The following is a 24,870-nucleotide window of genomic DNA, read 5'->3' as shown; positions in this document are numbered from 1 at the left end:
TTGAATTATTTAAGTGGACATATTTATATACATACATACATACATACATACATACATACATACATACATACATCACCGTGTATGTGTATAGTTTATACTATACTATACAGGGACACGGTGATTCAGTCGATAGGAGGCTGAGCTTGTTGATCAGAAAGGTTGGCAGTTCAGCAGTTCGAATCCCTAGCGCCACATAATGGAGTGAGCTCCCGTTACTTGTGCCAGCTTCTGCCAACCTAGCAGTTCAAAAATGCAAGTAGAAAAATAGGGACCATTTTGGTGGGAAGAAAACAGCATTCCATGCACCTTCAGCATTTAGTCATGCCAGCCATATGACCATGGAGATGTCTTTGGATAGTGCTGGCTCTTCAGCTTTGAAATGGGGATGAGCACCGCTCCCTGGAATTGGGAACAACTAGCACATATTTGCGAGGGGAACCTTTACCTTTATACTTGGTTTGTCAAATTATCTTCTTGTGTATGCAAATGAATATATGTATAGGAATGTTAGGTATGAAAAAGATTGGATGTTCTGATTTTGCCATGCCCATGCTGTGGATCAAGCCTATCAGAAAGTAAAACTTAATATCTTTAGAAAAATAGTAATAGCAAGTGTCTACATGAAGATTGCATCAACTTCACACATTTGTCTGGTGCCCTGAAGACACCTGTATTTGTATTGGATAATGTCTGATGAATATCTCTTGTTCTTCAAGATTATATATTCTAGGATTCCTGGAATCCTAGAATATGTTATAGGAATACTGCAATAAAGAGTGAACTTTAATCAGCATAAAAGCAAGGTATCTCCATGGGCTGCTATAAAAAGGAAGGACTTTACTGGGCGAAAGTCATAATGGCATCAACATAAGGGTGGGCTTCAAAATTTTAGCAACGGATTCTCTGCCCAGTTGCTGGGTGGGTGTGGCCATGGTGGGCGTGTCCTAGTTGGCTTTCTGCACCACAATGAGGGGTGGGGCGTTTTTGCCCTCCCTGGACTCTGGAGGCTTTCCTCGAGCCTCCAGGACTGCGAAAACAGCCTCCCCAGCCTCCAGCCGCCCGCTGGAGGCCTGAAACGTCTGGTAGACCTGCTCTTCACCCTCCCTTAGCCTCCGCACTCACCCTGCACTTACCTGCATCCAAAACGGGCTGCGTGGGGACTCCTGGGAGGGGTGGGACTGGATGGGCAGGGTAGGCAGCATGGGGAGGGGGCTTTGGGGGTTCTCCAAATTGCACAGAATCTTAGCTCAAGGTTCTCCTGAACCCCTGCAAACCCCCAGCAGCCCAGCTCTGCATCAACAGTTATTTCAATCAAGACTGGCAAGTCCTTCATATGAAACAAAACAACACACAACAGACAGAACATTTTACCAAATAATAAATAGAAAATAGTAAATAAAAGAAATATTTTTGAGGACAAACAGCATTTAACCTTATTATTTGGGGGACATTGCCTCTTAGCTGCAAAGCCCCAGGTAACCATGGGATGGCAGAAAATTCTACCTATTTGGTGCCATCTATTGGATCACCTACTCACTGGAAAAGGCAGTTATTCTCAGAATGGTTGGTGGTAAAGGAAAAAGGAAACAAGGCTGCCAAAAAACACAGTGGCTAGACACCACTAAAGCCAACACCTACCAAAACATAAAGCAACTGAAAGAAGCTGTACCAAGTTAGAAAATGTAAAAAGAAATGGCCCATAGAATTGCTGAAAATTGGACACAATTGAAAGGATAACATCATCAGGGGATTGACTGGGATTTTTTTTTAGTCCATGTTAGCGAATCCTAATTCCTTATATTATTTAGGGTTTGGTACAATCTCTATTTTCAGGAAAGAAATAAAAGTTTAAAGATGCCATTATATTGTTGAATAATATGTCCCAAATAATCAACTTACCAGTGAAAGTTACATTAATCAAGTTTGAATTACAACTGCAGTTTGTATTCTTGACACTTTGAAACCTGAACTGAAGAATTTGCTCACATTTGTCCTTTGAAATGGCTTTATACCGATATTGTTGGTGTTAGTTGCAAAGTCGTGTCTGACCCATCGTGACCCCATGGATAAAGTTCCTCCAGACCTTCTATCATCTACCATCTCCTGGAGTCCATTTAAACTCACGCTGGCTGCTTTGGTGACTCCATCCAATCACTTCATTCTCTGTCTTTCCTTGCTTCTTTTGCCCTCAATCTTTCCCAGCATTAGGCTCTTCTTCAGTGAGTCCTTCCTTCTCATTAGGTGTCCAAAGTATTTGATTTTCATCTTCAGGATCTGGCCTTCTAAAGAGCAATCAGGGTTGATCTCCTCTAGGACTGACCAGTTTGATCATCTTGCAGTCCAAGGGACTCACAGGAGGCTTCTCCAGCACCATAGTTCAAAGGCCTCAATTCTTTGGTGCTCAGCCTTTCTTATGGTCCAACTTTCACAACTATACATCAATCTACTGATATAAAGAAAGACTATTCAAAACCGGTTTCTGTGCACAAAGCTTAGTTCATTGTTAAAATGCGGAGTTACCTTTCCATATCTACTGTATTGTATGATATGTATGCATTTTGTTTCCCATTCCCCTTCATTTTGTCTTTTTTAATTCATATTGTCTTGTCTGTTTGTCAATTAAATTTACATAGCCACCCATCTCACAAAACACAATATACTATACTTCTATCTGTTATCTAATTCATACTCGCTGAAATAAATAAATAAAATAGTTGATGGTACCTGTGGCATACCTTCTCTGCCAAATTTAATGGGGTGATCAGATATAACAGGGGAGGTGCGGTACCTTACATAGACCAGCCTTGGTGGTCTGTTGTTTGAAGAACAATATAAAATCTTGCATCTTGTAACATTTTCTCCCACTCCTTGCTTGACTTTTTTTTCTTTTTTAGACATTATAGCAGCACGAATAAATGGCAAATCTTGGTGTGATCTCTGCAGGCAGCCAAGCTTCATTGCAATGGTTTTGTTGGATTTAAATGAGCCCCTTTCTCCCTCCAGCCAGCAATCTTGTCTTACAAGTTTATGGAGCAAGTTCAGAAAAAAAAAAGATAGAACACAAGAGCAACTAAACCACTTTGGTGTTGGCAGCCATCCGTTGTCCACAAAGTCAGTGCATTTTGCTAATTATCTATTTATTTCTGTGTTTCTTGGCTAGCTGACTTAGTCATCAGACAGGCCAGATGGCAGAGACATTGGCACCTGTAATTAGAAAAGAGATAAATCTTGCAGAAATGCATTTTCTTTTGCACTCTTCTCTCTCTATCCATATCTTTTTCTAGTTCTCTAGTTCTTTCTTTAGTTCTTTCATTTATTTATTTTGTAGCTACTGATCAGTGGTGGGTTCTGGATCCTGTTCCAACCAGTATGGTTGGAACGGGCCCGGCAATGTCCACATGGATGCGTGCAGCGTGTGTGTGCATGCATGCAGTGTGAGCATGAGTCTTAGCGCCTCCACAAGCCTATGCGATGCTCCAGCTGCTCAGGGGAGCATCGTGCAAGTGCTGTACATTCTATGTGCATGCGCGGAAGCGCTGAAGACTTAAAAGACTGGTAAGGAGCTCGGGCAGGCGGGCCCTCCGGAAATTGTACCGGAACAGTATCCAGTACTCCAGGCAGGCTCCAGTACGCCCGTACCTCCTACAACCCACCACTGCTGCTGATACTGAAAAGCTGTAAAAAGATACTGAGAAAAGACACTGAGCTGATATTTCTGCAACTTCCTTAAAGGAATCTGTAATGTGAAGGAATTATCTACAACAGGGGTGTTTAGATCTGGCCCATGGGGCCTCCCTGGAAACAGCAAAGGACTGGCCTATGGTACCTCTGCCAGCAAAAATGGAGTTTTGGAAGGCTGCAGGTGGCGCTCCCGAGCTCCTTTTCCCTGACAGAGGGTTGCAGGGCACAGCTGAAAATGGAGCTTGCAAGGGCTGTGGACAGCACTCCTGAGTTCTGTTTTTGTTGGCAGAGGGTTGTAGGAAACTGTCACAGCCGAAGGCAGAGCTCAGGGGCCCATTTTCACTGGCAGAGGACTTGGGCCACTACAGGCGCCCCTGACACAAGTGACACAAGTGACGTTGAGTTGGCTATGCCCACCTTGGCTATGCCCACCCTGACCTCCCAAAGTAAAACACAACCCTGACGCAGCCCTCAATGAAATTGAGTTTGATACCCCTGATCTAGAAGGTAGCATCTTACAACAATCAGCTAATGATCTTAATCATACTTTTCAGGGTTTATCTACAAGTCAACCTAACTCCCATTATTGGAAGAGGGAAATAGCTGATTTGGAGGTGACTGGAAGAAAAAAGGCAACACCTGTGGTGCAATGAACAGGCATGGCATAATCTGTATGACTTAGACAGGTAACTATGTTTTTGTTTTTTACAGAATAACTGTAAGCAAGAACAAGACTTTGGGCAATGTACTTGTACTATAATCAACCTATAAAAAGTCTACTCCAAAATATGGAATATTTGGATTCATTCAAATATTCCCTGGATTGCAACAGCAGATAATACAGGTAGTCCTTGACTTTTACTATCACAGCTGGGACCAGAACCTTTGTCACTAGCAATAACACTTAGGCTTATATACAGCTTTACAACCCTCTGTAAGAGGTTTACAAAGTCAGCACATTGGCCCCAACAATCTGGGTGGTCCTCATTTTAGTGATCTCGGAAGGATGGAAGGTTGAGTCAACCTTGAACCTGGTGAGATTTGAACTGCCAAATGCAAGCAGCAGGCAATCAGCAGAAGTAGCCTGCAGTACTGCACTCTAACCACTGTGCCACCATGGCTCATCACTAAGCGATATCATCATTGTATTAGTCATTACATGACTGCACTTGATTTTATGAACTTTTTGCTGTGGCCATTAAATGAATCCAGCTTCTCCCATTGACTTTGTTTGCCATAAGCCATCTTCCAAGGTCGCAAATGGGGATCATGTGAGTCTGGGATACTGGAACTGTCATAAATACATGCCAGTTGCCAAGTGTCCAAATCACAGAATAACAGAATTGTAAGGACCTTGGAGGTCTTCTAGTCCAATCCCCTGCTCATGGAGGAAACTCTATACTATTTCAGACATATCTCTTCTTAAAAACATCCAGTCTTGGAGCATTCACAACATCTGGAGGCAAGTCGTTACACTGATACATTGTTTTAACTGTCAGGAAATTCCTCTTTGGTTCTAGGTTGCTTCTCTCCTTGATTAGTTTCCATCCATTTCTTTTTGTCCTGCCTTCAGGTGCTTTGGAGAATAGGTTAACTCACTCTGTTCTTTGTGGCAGAGAAACACTGCTATCATGTCAGCCCCTAGTCCCTCTTTTCATTAAACTAGACATACCCAAATTGCTGCAACTGTTCATCGTGTGTTTTTGCCTCCAGTCTCCTAATCATCTTTGTTTTCTTCTCTGCACTCTTTCTAGAGTCTTGACATCTTTTTGATGTCATGCTGACCAAAACTGGATGGGGATGCTATGACAGCTGTAAGTGCAAGAATCAGTCACTTTTTTCAGCACCACTGGTCATAAGTCAAAGACTATGTATAGAGTTACTAACATTTGTACCAGCTCTTGTTCATGTATCTTGACCAACAGCTTTCAAGTCTGAATCTGGCTTGACTGAGGCCATCTTGGAGGCTTCAGTGTTGCCAAAATGGTGATGAGGGATAGAGAGGAGGAATAGAGATACATAGCTGGGTTTTGTAGCCAAAACAAATTAGTTTCCCCTGAGAACCAAGGACATTCCCACAGGTGGTTGAAGAGAGAAGGGGTGAATTTTCCAAGAAACTGGACAGCATTTTGATTGAGCCATGTGACAGGTTGTTTGAGAAAGGGAGAAAAACTTTTACTTTTAATTACGCGAAAACTGTGGGAACCATTCGAGTTGGTTTTCACCAGTTTGTACCAATATGGTGTGTCCAATAAACCTGTTCCCTGAGGAACCTGCTTGCCTTGGAGTTCTGTTTGCTATGTGTGTATTACTTGGATCCCTGACAACAGCTGAGAAAAGCACATTTTACTGTGCTGTTAAAAAAAAGTATCACTTGCTCTTATGCTCTAAAACAGGGGTGTCAAACTGGTGGCCCATGGGCCAGATGCATCACACTCAGGCCACACCCACTCCAGCTGCACAAAGGGAAAAATGTTACGATACATCACATGACAGCAACTTGACACCACGAGCTTGATACCCAGGCTCTAAAAAGGTAAGTGTTCAAGGAAGTAAGAAATTGTACTTTCCCTGATTATATTTCCCAAAAGATCTTCATTGTTTCCTCATCTAGCATAGATTGGTATGTGTATTTGGATTTACTGTTTAAAAAATGTTGCTGCAAGTTTTGTTGTACTAAATATAGAAGCTGGAAGAAATAGAAACCCACATTTTCTCAGGAACAAATTTGAGTAGTTGTGAGGATTGCAGATTTCCAGGCACGCTTGCTTAGAGAAAGAGGTTTGTAGTGCTTCAGATTAATTATACTTAATTGTGTTTTTAATCATTCCATTTTCATTAGTTTTCATTTACTCTTCTTTTTGATCTACTGTGTGGTACTGCCTGTGGTCCCCTATGGATTCGTTATAGCCTAATAGATTTTATTGCTGAGCCCCCCCCCCCCCGCCCTCGTTCTTGGGGGAGACTGAACGTACATTAATATAATAGTAAATAAACATCTGTATGCCTTGCAGAAAGATGGGAACTTTGCGTTCCCCAAGGATTGTGAATGGAAAACAGGCGAAGTGCCTGTCAGCATGGCAGCGATCAAGGATTATGAAACTGTGTAGTGTTTGGAGAACATTATGTGGCCCACCTACTTCCAAGCTTCCCAGCTACTTTAACAACTTTATTATACTTTCACTGAATGAATCAATAGCTTGGAAAGACTTGTGAAAGAAACCTACTTATTTCCCAAGTTCAATTTTTAGATTTATTCTTACATTTCCCTTTAATGTGTGCCCATGTAAGTCTTCAAGTTGATGTAGACTCTTAGTGATTGCTTGGATAAGTCACTGCAGTTTTCTTGGCAAGATTTTTAGAACTGGCTTGCTATCCTAGGGCTAAGAGGAAGTGACTGGCCCAAGATCACCCAACTGGCTTTATGCCTAAGGCAGAGCTAAAACTCAGTGTCTTCTTTTCTAGCCTGATGCTTTTAAACAGTAGGTCAAACTGACATTCCCTTAATCATGCATAAACGTGTCCTGGTAAAAAGTTCCTTCCTTCCTTCCTTCCTTCCTTCCTTCCTTCCTTCCTTCCTTCCTTCCTTCCTTCCTTTCTTCTCTCCCTCCCTCCCTCCCTCCCTCCTTCTGCCTCTGAAGCTGTAAGGTGGCTATAAAGTCAGAGCAATTATTCAGGAATAACTATACATTCCATGCTGTGAAAGATACAATCAATTGGTAATCTGACAGATTATTTAGTTGATTTAATGCATTTTGGAAATATTTGACCTTCTTCATCCTGGGCATATCTGAACTGCACTTTTAAGCTGCTCCTGTCCTGTGGTCATACTAGCTTCACTTTAAGACAGTTTATACCAAGGGTGCCTAACTTGCGATCCGCGGGCCAGGTGCATCACATGCTGGTCCCACCCCCGCCCAGTTTAGCGAAGGGGGAAAAAATCCCGATACATCACGTGATGCCTCCATGACAATGTAAGTTTGACAATCCTGGTTTATACAATTTAAGAAATTTACTGAGATACTTTTGCTGTATCTTCAATTTAAACACTGCTGTTGTGCCTTCCAACTTTACAAACCAGCAAGGCTATGGCCCATTGTTTTCCTTCCTGTGGATTAGTCTTACTGTACATATGTACTTGTTTATGTGTTCAGCAGATTTTTTTTAATTGCTGTATTTAATTTTCTCACCTAACAATCACTAGGTTTAAAAAAGAAAGCCCAGTGGTCTACTGTTTCAAGATTTTTAGAATAGAGAATAGAATATTTATTTCTAAGCCGCACCCTCTCCCGAAGGACTCGGGGCGGCGTACAATAAAACAAATAAAATACAAAGTACAATACAAATCTGGACAGGACATACATATAACAAGGACGTATATAAGACGTATACAAGGAGGAGGTAGGCTGATAGCTAAAAAACAATTAAAAAGTCACAATATTTAAAAACCCCAATAAATAAATTCAATTGAATTACACTAATAAAAACCCGTCAGGAGCGATATAGTTAGATCATGGTTGAGCCAGGCCAGCTACTTGGAATAGGTGGGTCTTGAGCTTAACTCGGAAGGAACGGAGGTCAGACGTAGTCCTAATATCCGGAGGGAGGTCATTCCACAGGGCTGGGCCCGCCACAGAGAAGGCTCTACTCCTAGGCGCCGCCCCTTGACACTGTCTGGTGGACGGCACCTGGAGGAGTCCCTCTCTGTGCGAGCGAATTGGTCGCAGGGATGTATGGGGCAGAATACGATCCCGCAAGTAACTAGGTCCTGAGCCATGGAGCGCTTTAAAGATAGTTATCAAAACCTTGAAACGCACCCGATAGACCACAGGAAGCCAGTGCAGCTCGCGCAGGAAAGGTGTCACATGGGAGTACCTAGTACTCCCCATAATTACCCGCACGGCTGCGTTCTGGACGAGCTGTAGCCTCCGGGTGCATTTCAAGGGAAGCCCCATGTAGAGAGCGTTACAGTAGTCCAGGCGGGACGTCACCAGGGCGTGAGTGACTGTGCGTAAGGCCTCCCGGTCCAGTAGGGGGCGCAATTGGCGCACCAGGCGAACTTGGTGGAACGCCCCCCTTGCCACGGCTGTCACATGGTCATCCATGGACAGCCGGGCATCCAGGAGGACGCCCAAATTGCGCTCCCGCTCCACGGGGGCAAGTTGAATGCCCCTGATGGCCAAGGATGGAATTAATTGGCTGAACCGGGGAGCCGGTACCCACAGCCACTCCGTCTTGGAGGGGTTGAGTTTGAGTCGGTTGTCATCCATCCAGACCCATACGGCCTCCACACACTGGGACATCACTTCGACGGCCTCGTTGGGGTGGTTCGGGGTGGAAATGTACTGCTGAGTATCATCAGCGTACAGATGATATCCCACCCCAAAACCACGGATGATCTCACCCAACGGCTTCATATATGTGTTGAACAGGAGTGGCGAGAGGACCGACCCCTGTGGCACCCCACACGTAAGGGGGCTTAGAGTCGACCTCTGCTCCCCTGCCAACACACGTTGCGTCCGACCGGAAAGGTAGGAGCCGAACCACCGCAAAATGGTGCCCCGGACCCCCAGCCCCTCCAGTCGGCGCAACATGGTCGATGGTATCAAAAGCCGCCGAGAGGTCTAATAGGACCAGGATAGAGGAACAACCCCTATCTCTGGCCCTCCAGAGATCATCTACCAACGCGACCAAGGCCGTCTCCGTGCTGTGCCCGGGACGGAAGCCGGACTGGCGCGGATCTAGATAATCATCTTCCTCCAGATGCCGTGGAAACTGATAAGCCACCACACTCTCTACAACCTTCGCCAAGAAGGGAAGGTTGGAGACAGGACGATAATTGGCCAGCTCCATAGGGTCCAGGGAAGGCTTCTTGAGCAAGGGTCTCACCACCGTCTCTTTCAAAGAGGCCGGGAGAGACCCCTCACTCAGCGAAGCGTTCACTAGGCCCAGGAGCCAGTCATGTGTAACCTCCCAGGATGCCAGTACAAGCCAGGAGGGGCACGGGTCCAATAAACATGTGGTGGGTCGCAGTCGTCCACGCACTCTGTCCAAATCCTCGATGGCAACCAAGTCAAACTCCTCCCAGATCAAAGTCTCAAGACTCGCCACGGACGTCTCCATAGGACCACTGACAGGGACCCAATCCTTCCGAATTTGAGCGATTTTATCCTGCAGGTATTTCCCAAACTCCTCTGCCCTACCCTGTAAAGGGGCGTCCCGCGGCCTCTGAAACAAGAGGGAGAGGGACACCCGAAACAGGGCGGCAGGGCGGTTCTCTGTGGATGCAATGAGAGCGGCACAATATTGACGTTTGGCCGCTCTCAGTGCCACAAGGTACGTCCTTAAATGGGCTCGTACCTGTGTTCGGTCAAATTCGGAACGGGAGGATCTCCAACGACTCTCTAGGCATCTCTTGCGGCATTTCATCACCCTTAGCTCCTCGGTAAACCAAGGGGCCAGGGTGGATCGTTGCCGCCAGAGAGGCCGCAAAGGCGCCACCAGGTTCAAGGCCCCGGTAGTCGCATTATTCCACGCGACCACCAGGTCCTCTACCCGGGGGTGGGTCAGGGTTGCAGGAGGTGCCCAAGCTCCGTCTGGAACCTATCTGGTTCCATCAGGCACCTGGGGCGGAACCATCTAGTGTTTTCAGGTTCCACCTCCCCGCAGCGGGGGGTAGCACCAGGGAAGTCGAGTCGGAGGAGTGAGTGATCTGACCATGACAGGGGAGTGATGGTTAAGTCCCCTCCTCCCAGATCACTCAACCACTGGCCAGAGACAAAAACAAGGTCCAGGGTGTGTCCATCCTCGTGTGTCGGGCCCTGAATCAATTGAGTCAGGTCCATGGCTGTCATGGAAGCCATGAACTCCCGAACCCCCTCGGATGCTTCTCCCACCGATGGCAGGTTAAAATCCCATCAGGTTGAGATAGAAGGTTATCACAATCTACTTTAAAATAACCCATGGTCAATGAATGCCTTATGAATCAGATGCTTTGCGCATGATAGAACTCTGAATTAAACTCTGTTTGTATCTGCATTGCAGGCTTAATTGATTTTATCTATTATGGTATCACCTTTGGTTACTTATTGTGCATGGTACTTGTGTTGGTTTTCTCCTGTGGGTGTGAATAGCAGAGATGCAGGCCATGTCTTTTCTTAACAAAACCCTGTCAGGGTGATTCAGAATCTAAGACTAATTGATGTCCTGCAATGCATGGTGCTTAGCAACTGGAAGAGGAACCAAAAAAATTTGCTTTCACCCCCTTCTGAGCAGAAACAGGGCTCCAATGTATTTAATCATTTTTTATTTCTGTCCCTACCCAAACAACAAGACCTAAGATTTATTATTATGTATTTATGCTCTTTTATGATAATCTAGCACCATTATTTTTTATCATACCTTCAGCAACCAAATCCTCACCATAAGCCAGTCAGTCATAGTAAGCTAAACTAATACAGTAAGTAAGCAATAAAATGAAAATTTAGAAACTTCCTTCTGCAAAGGATAGATACCATTCAGTACCAAAATTCAAGAACTGTACATAGTCAGTCTTTTGGTGCTCAGACTTACAGTATTTTTGGAGTATAAGATGCACCTTTTTCCCTCAAAAAAGAGGCTGAAAATCTGAGTGCGTCTTATACACTGAATACAACATTTTTTGCCTCCTAAAAGCCCACCCCCATCACCAAAATGGCCGTGCATAGCTTGTAGGGGGCTTTCAGAGAGCTCCTGGGGGCTGGAGAGGGCAGAAATTAGCAAAAAATGGGCTATTTTTTGCTCACTGTTGCCCCCCCTCCCCAGGAGCACTCTATAAGCTTCCTAATGCCTTTTTTGACAAAAACAAAAAACAAAAACAACTCTTTTTTTTGGCTCGTTCCCCCCCCCCACCCCCCGGAACACTCTACAAGCCTCCTAAGGGCTATTCATGCCCTTTTTTTGAAAAAAAAATGGGTCCATTTTTGCGGAGTACAAAAAGTTTTTTTTTTTAATTTGCCTCTTCAAAACCTTGGTGTGTCTTATACTCCAGTGCATCTTATACTCCAAACAATACATATTCCTACTAGATTAATAGGTATCATTATGGTCAGGATGCAAAACCCACAGCTATTGCTTTCTACATGCACATGGCACACAGGTAATCTGTATGTCTATGATCCAAGCACACATTTTGACTACAACAAAGCTCTCTACATGAGAATTCTACATGCCGTTAAAAAAAATTGTTGGAAGGAATATCCATCTGGTTCAGTTCCAAGCTGGGAGAAAGGCACTGGAGACAAAATGGAGGCTGGAGGATGATTGAAAAGATGGTTTAATGATGTAGTAGAACCTCATGGGTTTTGGGCAGCTGATCCCATGGAGTTGAGAGTGAGGGGCTTTTATACTTTCTCTTGGGCATTAAATTTGAGCTTCCTGTTCCTATGCAAGAACATGCATTCTATTGGCTGTTGTCAGACTCCCATGGGGCCATGTAGGGATTATTTGGGGCCATAGCCGGCTCTATAGGCAAAGTACAAATCCTAGGTGTTTGTCTGAGCTAAGTTTGGTTGAGGTTTGGAAGGGGATGCAATGTCCTTAGGAGATTGTGCAATGTTGTGAACTCTGCGGCTAAATAGTAGTGTGTTAATCCTATTATGTCCTGAATGGTCATGTCTTAATCCCATCATCCTGGAGCTGAAGGACTTTTGTTTTGTAGATAGGCTGGCCCAATCTTTCTCAATGGGCATAAATATCTGCTGGAGGGACCTCGGTCTCTGAGTTTCTGTCTCCCTTATGATTTTTTAATTTCTCTTTTAGGGGAAATATTTTATCCTGCCTCTTTAAATATTCCTCAAAATATTTCATTTTTCTGGGAAGGGTGGTGGTGGTGGTGGTGGCTTCCCACAAAGTATCTGGAAGTTCCAATTGTTTCAAATGCATTATTCTACATGGTTTTATGCAAGTCCAAATTTGCATACATGCCACCTGTCTTCAGGGAGCTACGCTGCTTGCCGATTTGCTTCTGGGTTCAATTCAAGGTGCTGGGTGTCATCTTCAGAGCCATACAAAACTTGGGGCAAAGTTATTTGAAGGACTGCCTCTTCCCAGTTACATCTACCTTACCCCTCTGAGCAGGAAGGCAGGGTGTGTTATGGGTCCCCTCTCTTAAGAAAGTCTATCTACTGAGACCAAGAAGGAAGGCCTTCTTTGTGATGGTTCCTTTCCTGTGGAACATCATTCCCATGGAAATAAGATTGATCCCCAGCCTGATACACTTTTGGAAGGACCTCAGACATGGGTTTGCCAGCAAGTGTGGGGCCCGAGAGTGATAGGAAGTCCATCAAGTGGTTTGTTTGACTGTTATTGGCAGGGAAGTGAGAGTTTATTGATGTTCAGTTTGGGGATTTGACTTCTGTAAGCCAGCTAGAGTCACTGTGACTGAGTTGGGTGGACATGCAAGTTACAGTGATGAGCAACATGGGAAGGAGAAGGAAATAGAATTGGGGCAAAATAGCAGGCAAAGATGAATACTTGGCGTGCCATAGAGCACATGGGTGAGCTATCTACCACCCACAGGCTGTGTAAGCCACCTGAGGATAACACTCATGAAGCCTCTCATCTAATTTCAAAATTCTTATGCAAGAAATCATTTGGATCTCAAGATTTACTTGTTCCTTTCCTTCCTATGACATAGATCAGTGTTTCTCAACTTTGGCAACTTGAAGATGTCTGAACTTCAAGTCCCAGAATTCCCCAGCCAGTGAATGCTGGGACTTGAAGTCCAGACATCTTCAAGTTGCCAAGGTTGAGAAACACTGACATAGATAGAAAAGAGTGTCAGAAGAAGAAAAAATAATGAAAAAGATGCCCCATTTAAGGCACCAGAATGGAATGTCCAATAGCAGATGATGTGTCAAATAATATGGGCTTTGTTAAAGAATGTTGAATTGGCTTGGGAAGTACCTGGCAACCAGCACAGCTGTTTCAACATCTGGTGGTAGAGCAACTTTACATCCAGATAATCAGCTGTGGTGATTATCTCTATTGGTTCCTTTTGAAGTGTTTACAGGCCTAATCATGGGATTTACAGATAGTCCTTGCTTAATTATAATTATTGGGCCTGGAAATCATTGCGGTTCAGTGGTGGGATTCAAATAATTCAACGACCGGTTCTCTTCCCTAATGATTTCTTCCAACAACCAGTTCACCAAACTGCTCAGAAAGTTAATAACCGGTTCTCCCAAAGTGGTGCGAACTGGCTGAATCCCACCACTGTTGCAGTTGTTAAGCATGCAACCTGACTCAATTTTATGAATGTTTTTGTAATTGGTGATAAGCAAATTACGTGGTCTTTCTGTGAACCACTTCAGTTATTATGTAAAGTAAATCCATAGCATATCCAATGGGTGGGGTTTTTGGGTGGAAATATTTCAGAAGTCACAAATCTCAATCACCTGATCATGGGAACATTGAATCCTGTCATAAATACAAACTGGCTGCCAAATGCCTAAAATATAATCATGGGATTATAGGCTGTGTATCCTGTTTCTCCTAAAATAAGACCTGCTCGAAAATAAGCCCAATCAGGCTTTTGAGCGTCTGCACTAAAATAAGCCCTCCTGAAAATATTGCAACACAGCAGCAGCCATGAGGTGACCACATTCTCCACCTCTTGCACCTCAAAAATAATTAGACGTGCCCGAACATAAGGCCAAGCACTTATTTTGGGGGGTCAAAAGTAAATAAGACCCTGCCTTATTTTCAAGGAAACACAGTATGTACAGTCATAACTTTGAGAATGGGTTGTAAGAAACTGTTTTTGAAATCATCCTAAATTTAAAATTATCATTAAGTGACCAGTCATTAAATAAGGATTGTCTGTATTTCACTATGAGAACAGAGGTAGTCCTCGGCTTACAATAGTTCACTTATGGACCATTCAAAGTTACAATGGCACTGAACAAAGTGACTGAGGACCATTTTGTCACAGTTATGACCTTTCCAGCATACCCATGATTATGTGGACAAAATTCAGATGCTTGGAAATTGGTTCATACTTATGACCATTGCTGTGTCCCAAGGTCATGTGGTCACCTTTTGCGACCTTCTGACAAGCAAAGTCCATGGGGAAGCCAGATTCACTTAACAACTAGGTTACTACCTTATCAATTTCAGTGATTCACGTGACTACCGTGGCAAGATTGGTCATAAAATGGGGCAAAACTCATTTAACAATTTTCTCACTCCACAACAGAAATGTTGGGCTTAAATGTGGTTTAAAATGTAGTCTTAAGTCAAGGATCACCTATACTTTGTAAATCACATCATGATTTTACTCTAAGACTTTATCTGGTTATTGCATGTTTCAATCATGCATGTATAGATCTAACTTGCTTAAGACACATCTGTCAATCCTCTGCCAAGTAGGCCAAGTTTGGAAAAGCGCAATCAGGGTTTGGAGGGTACTAGTATAGAATAGAGTTCTTCATTGGCCAATTGTGATTGGACACACAACACATTTGTCTCTGATGCATAAACTCTCAATGTACATGCACTAAAACGACATTACTGTATAGTAATAGCAATAGCACTTTGACTGCTGACTGCCGGCTGCCTGCAATTTGGCAGTTCAAATCTCACCAAGCTCAAAGTTGACTCAGCCTTCCATCTTTCTGAGGTAGGTAAAATGAGGACTCAAATTGTTGGGGGCAATATGCTGACTCTGTAAATTGCTTACACAGAGCTGTAAAGCACTTTGAAGCAATATATAAGTCTAAGTGCTATTGCTAGTGCTATTGGCTGCAGCAGGACTACTTTACACACAAAAATGGAAGGAGACTGATTCCCACAATGGATGAATGACTGCAAAAAAGGAGTTAGCAAAGCTGGCTAAACTGACTGCTTTGATTAAAGAAAAAAACACAATTACTTTTGTTTATACTTGGAAACCATTTCTGGACTTTGTGCTTGCAGTGGGGGGCAAAATGAAACTTTTTATTTGGGGTTTTACCAGTTAGATAGCTTCGTTGTTATAGAAATATATAACAGAAATACTTTCTGTTATGGATTGCACCAGTATAGGCTAAACCAATTTCGTTGTATACATGATGTATAATGACAATAAAGGCTATTGCTATTATTATTATCTCTTTTGTTCATTAAACATGAAACTCAGTCAACTGAACATTTAAAAATGCATCACAAATACCATTGACTGGTATTGATGGTTGATATGAGTTGCTGCCAGCGTTCTAGGTATCAACCAAGTATCTTTTTTAAAAATAGCATGTTCCCAGTAGCACAGTTTTTTGCAGTTCTGCTGATGTTATTGCAGGAAGCTGCAATTCCTTGATGTATTTTGTAAAACTCTTGGGCATGGTACCAAGTGCTCTGATGACAATGGGTATCACGGTTACACGTTTCATCCATAGCCATGTAGTTTCGATGGCCAGGTCATGATATTTCATAATTTTTTCCACTTCTTTTTCTTCAACTCTGGCATCTCCTGGTACAGTGATATCAATAAACTGTACATTACGGCCCTCGACAACCGTGATATCTGGCGTGTTGCGTTCCAAATGATGATGATGATTATTGTTGTTCTAATGATGATGCTAGTTTATACTATTATGTAAAATTAAAAAGTTGAGGTTTGGTGTTATTATCTTATTCTTCTGCAGCAAAGGGAGCCGGAAGTCAACTCCTTTTCTTTCTTTTCCCTCTTTTCCCTATATTTTTTCTCTTCTCCTTTCCCTCCCCTATCTTACTACTACTACCTTTTGTAGTTTTGTATTTTATATTAGAAATTAATTAAGAAAATTACAGGAACATACAATATGGGGGGCAGAAGAATCCAAAACTGGGGTAAAAAAGCATGCAAAGAGCTGTAAAGCACTCTGAAGCGGTATATAAGTCTATTTTGGTGTGCCATAGGTCTTGTGGGTGAACTGCATGCCACCCACAGGGTGAAAGGCATCTGAGGATTAAGTTCGTGAGGCCTCTTCTCTCATTTCAAAACTCTTATGCAAGAAATAATTTGGAACTTTAGTGAGATTTACTCCTTCCTTCCTTATCAGGCAATATCTCAGATGCTGAAGTCCAGCCCTGATACAATTATGAGATTCTGCAAGACCAACAGACCTTTGAAATGCAAATACATTTAATCAAGAGATGGGCACACCTGATCTCTTTAGGCCAACTGATCCAGGAACTTGCTGCACCATGTCATTTTGTGTTCTATCCATTTCAGCTTGAGAGAATGTTAGTCCTACTTCAATATACAGGTACTCCTCAACTTACAACTATTTGCTTAGTGACCGTTTGAAGTTACAATACTGGAAAAAATGACCATTTTTCACATCCATCGCTGCACCATTATGATTATGTGATCAAAATTCAGACACTTGACAACTGGCGTATGTATTTATGACAATTGCGGTGTCCCAAGGCCACATGATTGACTTTTGCAATTTTTCTGACATAAAGTCAGTGAGGAAACCAAATTCACTTAACAATTGAGTTACTAACTTAATAACTGCTGTGATTCACTTAACAACTGGGTAAGAAATGTCATAAGATGGGGCAAAACTCACTTAACAAATGTCTTGCATAGCAACAGAAGTGTTGGGCTCAGTTATGGTTATAAGTTGAGGCCTAAAGGTAAAGGTTTCCCTCACACATATGTGCGAGTCGTTCCCGTCTCTAGGGGGTGGTGCTCATCTCCAAAGCCAAAGAGCCAGTGCTGTTCAAAGACGTCTCCGTGGTCATGTGGCCGGCATGACTAAATGCCGAAAGCACATGGAATGCTGTTACCTTCCCAACAAAAGTGGCCTCTATTTTTTCTACTTGCATTTTTATATGGTTTCGGACTGCTATGTTGGCAGAAACTGGGACGAGTAACGGGAGCTCACTCTGTTACCTGGTGCTAGGGACTCAAACTGCTGAACTGCCGACCTTTCTAATCGACAAGCTCAGCGTCTTAGCCACTGAGCCACCGCATCCCTAAGTTGAGGCCTACTTCTATCTAAAAACATCCTACTAGACAGGACCTTCTAAAACACCTGCTTTGTGCACAGGGAATTGACCTTACATCATGTAACACTAATACAAGGAGATGTTAGATCTGCAAGCTGGCAGTCAAACACTGGAATGACCATTTCTAATTAGCAGAGTACCCTACTTATTTTATCTTGGCGACTCCAAATGAACACTGCTGAATTTCCAACTCGGAGCTCTGTTTCCATCAGCCAACCCCTAAAACAAGTTGAGCCAAGATAAAATATCATTCCAAAGGACAAAGCAGTTATAGGTGAACTAACATTTTGTTACAGCTGAAAGGAAGTAACATCTCTGGAATGGCATTTATCAACTGCAAAATTACATTTTATACAAAATGTATATTGGCAATGCTCTGGGCCAAATGTCCCAAGCATCCTTCTCTCTCATTGATCTGAATCTTTGGGCTTAAAGAGCTATTTCTCCAGAAGTTTCTTTGGCTTCACCAGGAAGACAGATTACCATCTTTCTGTCAGGGTTGGTGGAGAATTAATAAGAGTTGTAGCACTTTGATAAACCCCCCAAAAAACCAAAAAAAACATGCATATTTTGTAAGAGATGAGACATTTGTTTCATTTCATAAAAAAACTGGCGTTAAGCTTCTGTTTGCTAAAGTCAACAGATTTATTGTTCTATCAACCACTTGCCCAAATGAGCAGTGATAAGTTTCAAGGGCAACATTTCTCAACTTTAGATTGAAATAGCTTTCTGTAGTATTTTCTTCTCAAAACATTTGTGTAAATTTAAGCAAGAATCACTTCCATACATACAGGAAGTCCTCACTTAATGCACACCCGTTCATCAACCATTCAAAGTTACAGCAGCACTGAACAAGGAATTCTTACAATGGGTCCTCATAGTTCCCATGCCCATAATCTCACATGCCCATAACTGGCAATTGGCACACATTCGTGACATTGTAGCATCCCATAATCACATGATGGTTATCTGCGACTTTCACTGCTGGTTTACGACAAGCAAAATCAATGGGGAAGCTAGCAGGAAGTTGCAAACAGTGATCATTTGACTGTGGCATGCTGTGACTGTGGGGAATTCACTTAATGACACCAACTAAAGCCTCTGGAGCTGCCATTGTAAGTCAGTGCAATCACATGACGTCACAAGTTATCACTACATTATTTGGTGACCATTGGTAAATGAGGATTACCTGTACTCTATATTACACAGCAAGGCAAACATAAATGAGGTTTTAGAGTATGGTTTTTAAGGGGGGAAAATGCTGATAAACCAATCAAACTGGAAACAGACCAAACATTTAAATGTGTATAAATATTGTGCATTGGAGTACCACAATTCCTTTGTATTCTTAGCAAATAATGGAAAATCAAATTCTCATACTGTCAAAATAATTAATGTACTTTGCTTTTTTATAGTTATTTCTCATCAGTGATATATCACTAACTCTACAATCTTGGTAATTCCTTTCTCCACTAATTGATATTATATTGTTGGATCAAAATGTTGTTGTTTTTTCCTTTGAATTGTTCCTTCTCTTCTTCTTCTTCTTCTTCTTCTTCTTCTTCTTCTTCTTCTTCTTCTTCTTCTTCTTCTTCTTCTTCTTCCCCCTCCCCCTCCCCTCCCGCTCCTCTCCTCCCCCTCCTCCTCCTCTACCTCCTCCTCCTCCTCTTCTTCTTCCTCCTCCTCCTCCTCCTCCTTCTCTTCTTCTTCTTCTTCTTCTTCCTCCTCCTCCCCTCCCCCTCCTCCTCCTCTACCTCCTCTACCTCCTCCTCCTCCTCTTCTTCTTCTTCATCATCATCATCTTCTTCCTCCTCCTCCTCCTCCCCCTCCCCTCTCCTCCTCCTCCTCCTCCTCCTCCTCCTTAATAATAATAATAATAAAATTTATTTCTTAGCCGCACCCTCTCCCGAAGGACTCGGGGCGGCGTACAATAAAAAATACATAAAATACAATATGGACAATACACACACAACATAAACGAATATGTGTACATGGAGGAGGTAGGCAGATGAATGAAGACAATTAAAAACACAATTTAAAATCCCCTAATAAAATTCCAAAAACCACAAAATTAAAAAACCCGTCAGGAGCAGTATGAACGAACTATGGTTGAGCCAGGCCAGCTACTTGGAATAGGTGGGTCTCCTTCTTCTTCATCATCATCAAAAAGCCCCATTTGCAAGCTATAATTAAACCTATGAGCAAAACTGCAACTATAACTTATTTTTGGACCATGCCCTATTCTACTCAGTAATTTCATTACTATTTTAAATGGAATAAAATATGGCATTAGAATCAAAAGTACCCTACATTTTATAATAATTATATTTGCTATGTGAAATACCTATACAAATATTATTTCTTTGGGAAGAAAAGAAAAGATAACTGTGCTGGGAACTATTACAAAAGTGGAATCACTGAAATGGTTGAAAGATGACCGAAATCTCATGAGATCCTTAAACATTGCAAAAATTGTGATCCTTAAACACATTGTCAATGATCTTTCAAGCAGGATAAATTCTCAGGAACGTTGAAATTGAATGAACTCTCATCTGAAATTTAGGGCAATCTCATGGAAGGAGGCCCCAAATCTCACAAGATCTCAGACTTGGTCAATTGCGATATGGGCAGCATATACTTTTAATAATAAAATTAATAAATAAAAGCCCTCTTAACATCTATGTTCAGGTTGGGCCATTTGAGGAAAAAAATACTGTAGAAAATTATTATCGGGGAAATATTCTTTTAAAAGAGACAGTCAGTGCCTACTTTAACAAGCTTTTAAACCAACTGTTTAAAAGTTGAAGACTACCTGTAGTTAGTGTAGCTCCACTTAATTATGGACAGAAGGAATAAGATTAATTGCGGCAACAATCAATGTGCTAATCTTAAATCTCAGAAAGTAAAGCCTTCTTATTAGGATTCTGCTTGTCAGCTATGGATCAATACAATACAATAGCAGAGTGGGAAGGGACCTTGGGGGTCTTCTAGTCCAACCCCCTGCCTAGGCAGGAAACCCTATACCATTTCAGACAAATGACTATCCAACATCTTCTTAAAGACTTCCAGTGTTGGGGCATTCACAACTTCTGGAGGCAAACTGTTCCACTGGTTAATTGTTCTAACTGTCAGGAAATTTCTCCTCAGTTCTAAGTTGCATCTTTCCTTGATTAGTTTCCACCCATTGCTTCTTGTTCTACCCTCAGATGCCTTGGAAAATAGTTTGACTCCCTCTTCTTTGTGGCAACCCCTGAGATATTGGAACACTGCTATCATGTCTCCCCTAATCCTTCTTTCTATTAAACTAGACATACCCAGTTCCTGCAACCATTCTTCATATGTTTTAGCCTCCAGTCCCCTAATCATCTTTGTTGCTCTTCTCTGCACTCTTTCTAGAGTCTCCACATCTTTTCTACATCGTGGTGACCAAAACTGAATGCAGTATTCCAAGTGTGGCCTTACCAAGGCATTATAAAGTGGTATTAACACTTCATGTGATCTTGATTCTATCCCTCTGTTTATGCAGCCTAGAACTGTGTTGGCTTTTTTGGCAGCTGCTGCACACTGCTGGCTCATATTTAAATGGTTGTCTATTAGGACTCCAAGATCCCTCTCACAGTTACTACTGTTGAGCAAAGTACCACCTGTGCATTTCATTTTTGTTGTCTAAATGTAGAACCTTACTCTTTTCACCATTAAATTTCATTTTATTAGATAGTGCCCAATGTTCAAGTTTGACAAGATCCTTCTGTATTTTTAGCCTATCTTCTGGAGCGTTAGCTATTCCTGCCAGCTTGTTGTCATCTGCAAATTTGATGAGTTCCCCATTCATTCCCTCATCCAAATTATTGATGAAGATGTTGAAGAGTACTGGGCCCAAAACAGAGCCTTGGGGTACTCCACTGCATACCTCCCTCCATGTAGATGCAGTTCCATTGAGGACTACACGTTGAGTGTGGTTGGTCAGCCAGTTACGAATCCATCTGGTGGTGATGCTGTCTAACCCACATTCTTCTACTTTATCTAGTAGGTTATGGTCTACCTTATCAAATGCCTTACTGAAGTCCAAGAAAACTATATCGATGGCATTCCTCTGGTCCACTAATATTGTCACATTATCAAAGAATGCAATAAGATTAGTCTGGCATGATCTGTTTTTGACAAATCCATGTTGGCTTTTGGCTATTACTTTGTTTGCTTCTAGGTATTTGCTAATTCGTTGCTTGATTATCTTTTCCAGACTCTTTCCTCATATTGAGGTCAGGCTGATAGGTCTGTAGTTTCCTGGATCTGTTTTTTTCCCTTTTTTGAAGATGGGAACCACATCAGTTCTTTTCCAGTCCTCTCATAGTTCCCCAGTGCTCCAGGATCTCTGAAAGATATAGTTCAGTGCTTCTGAGATCTCGTCTGCCAGTTCCTTCAGAACCCTGGGGTGTAATCCATCCGGTCCTGATGATTTGAACTCATCTAGCTGCTCACTTATCATTTTCTTCCCTATTTCAACTTGTGTTCCTAATGTGATTTTCGTGGTGCTGTTTTTGATAGGTTGGACTGTTTAATCCCTTTGTGTAAAGACAGATGCAAAACATGAGTTAAATAGTTCTGCTTTCTCCCTGTTGCTTGTCACCTACTTGCCACTTTCTCCCAGCAATGGACCAATTGTTTCCTTAACTTTTTTCTTGTTCTTAACATGTTGGAAGAAGCTTTTTTTGTTAATTTTTACTTTTGTGGCAAGCCTTTCTTCATTGTGAGCCTTAGCTTTCCTCACTTCATCTTTACATGCTCAGGCTATTTGCTGATATTCTGACTTAGTTATGTCCCCCTCTTTCCACTTTTTATACTTATCTTTTTTGTCTTTCAATTTGTCAGAGAGTTCTTTATGCAGCCATGCTGGTTTCTTTTGGGAGCTGTTATTTTTCTTCTTCATTAGTATTGGTATCATTGCTATCACTTTCTGATCAGATGATCACATCTTGGAATATGTATTATTGTTAGTATTCATGTGTTTATTTTATGTTACAGTCACACAGCCATAAATGGAAGCAGATGGATGATAGGAACGATGAGAAGATTAATAGTAATGCAGGCTTAGTAAATAGTTGGACAGTGTTGAGGGAATTAGTTGTTTAGCAGAGTGATGGCATTCGGGGAAAACTGTTCTTTTGTATAGTTGTTCTGGTGTGCAGTGCCCTATAGTTTTGAGGGCAGAAGTTGAAACAATTTATGTCCAGGATGTGAGGGGTCTGTAAATATTTTCACAGCCCTCTTTTTGACTCATGCAGTGTACAGGTCCTCAATGGAAGGCAGGTTGGTAGTAATTGTTTTTTTTTCCTGCAGTTCTAATTATCCTCTGAAGTCTGGGTTTGTCTTGTTAGGTTGCCAAATATAAGATAGGATCAGGGTTGCATCCATACTGTGTAAGAGAGGAATACAAATAGAGAGGACTACATCCCATTTTTTAAATAATTACAATAAAAGAAATGAAGAAGACAATTAGCTCTGAAAAAAAAAGATAATTGCAAGATCAAAGTTCCTCTTCTTTTCTTGATGATTATCATTGTTTGCTTTATTGCAAATTCTAACCGGATTTTATTTCATTGTAATGTAATTATTTTGAGGGTTTTTAATTGGTGCCTGGTATAGGTAAAAAAAATAATAATGGGGAAAACAACACATCTCAGAAACAATTCTTCTGACAAACATTTCGCCTCTGCAAAGTTGTTCTCAAGTTGCAGGTCTCTGCCAAATTATAAATGTATTTCTAGCTTGTTCCTCTTCTAAAATGTTTAAATCAATTTATATGGTCCTCTGTCCCCCAGGTTTTACCCATACAACAGTTAGGATGTGAGGGGTGGGGAGTAAGGAGTTAAATATTAAGAAAGGAGTTGGATATTGAAATAAGGAATCTGTAAATCACCCAAAAATTGTTTGTGGCTTTCACCATCTGTATCAATAGGGCCACGTTCAACTCCATCTTTTTCCAGCACACACTGAATGTAACAAATACTTTGTGCCAAGAACAAGTTAATGAACAAGCACAATGGACAACACAGTTGTTGTCCAATGCTGATAGGGATTTTTTTCTTTTAATGACCCTGTAACCCCTTGCATTGGGGTGACTGAATGAAGCTTGAGAGTTTAGTGGCCGATGCCCTTCCTGATGCCTATGGAGAATTTGCAGCAAACAATAACTCATTGTGCCCAGAGAGAGAAATATCTGTTGCTACCTAGGATCAAGCTCCATCTCTAGCTCACCACACCCCTCAGTGGTGATAGACCCAAGAGAGGCAATTTAATAATATTAAACTTAATTATGACAGACAATAATTTTAATATTGTTAAACTGCCTATCTCAGGTCTGTGAGAAGGAATTAATAGGTGGGTAAAAACAGCCAAATCCAGTTTAAATATCTGTGCAACCAATCACAATAATGCAATAAGGAAAGCTACTAAGGATGTTAAGATTCACGTTCTTTCCTTTCATTACCTCTCTCCAGTATCTCTCACAGCAGTGTTCCACTAACACAGAGGGGGGAAATGTAGAGATCATATCTATTCCTGCTGTGACCCCTCAAACATTTTAATTGCCTACTCCTGTGATCCTTCATAAGATTTTCCATCACCCTACTGCTCTGAATAGAAGGATGATGTTGATCATTCTAAATCCCAAATGAGTATGATGTATCATTTGTGCTGCTGAAATCTGAAGTCAGATTGGGTTGAAGCAATATGTGGGGAGTTTTAACTATCTACTTATCTCTATGTGCCTTGGGGAAAAAATTCCTGATAACTAGGAAACAGCCAATCAGAAACTCAATTAAAAGCTTTAGGTTCAACCCAGCAATAGCTTGCTCCATCAATATTTCGTTAAAGCCAATGGAACTGTGCCTAAATAATTCTGACCGACTGAATTTACCTTTGGGCACTTCAAAGAGAACAGCCCTTTTCAAGATCAAAATATTTCATATGCATCTGAATAGTCCACACCCTAACCTAGAAAATCTATCTGGTGAGGTCAACTTTACACTGGGCTAGGCTTTTAGCAGGCAGGACTTACAAATGTTAGTCTTTCTAGTCACTTTTCTATTCTATTCTATTCATGGTCCAGTGACGGTCTGGAAGATTCCCAAAGCTCTAGTTTAATTGAGGCCCATGATGGTGAACCTATGGTAC

This window comes from Natrix helvetica, assembly GCF_964273705.1.
Source record: "Natrix helvetica genome assembly, chromosome: 4".
Taxonomy (NCBI): Eukaryota; Metazoa; Chordata; class Lepidosauria; order Squamata; family Natricidae; genus Natrix; species Natrix helvetica.
Note: the sequence above shows the minus strand (reverse complement) of the source record.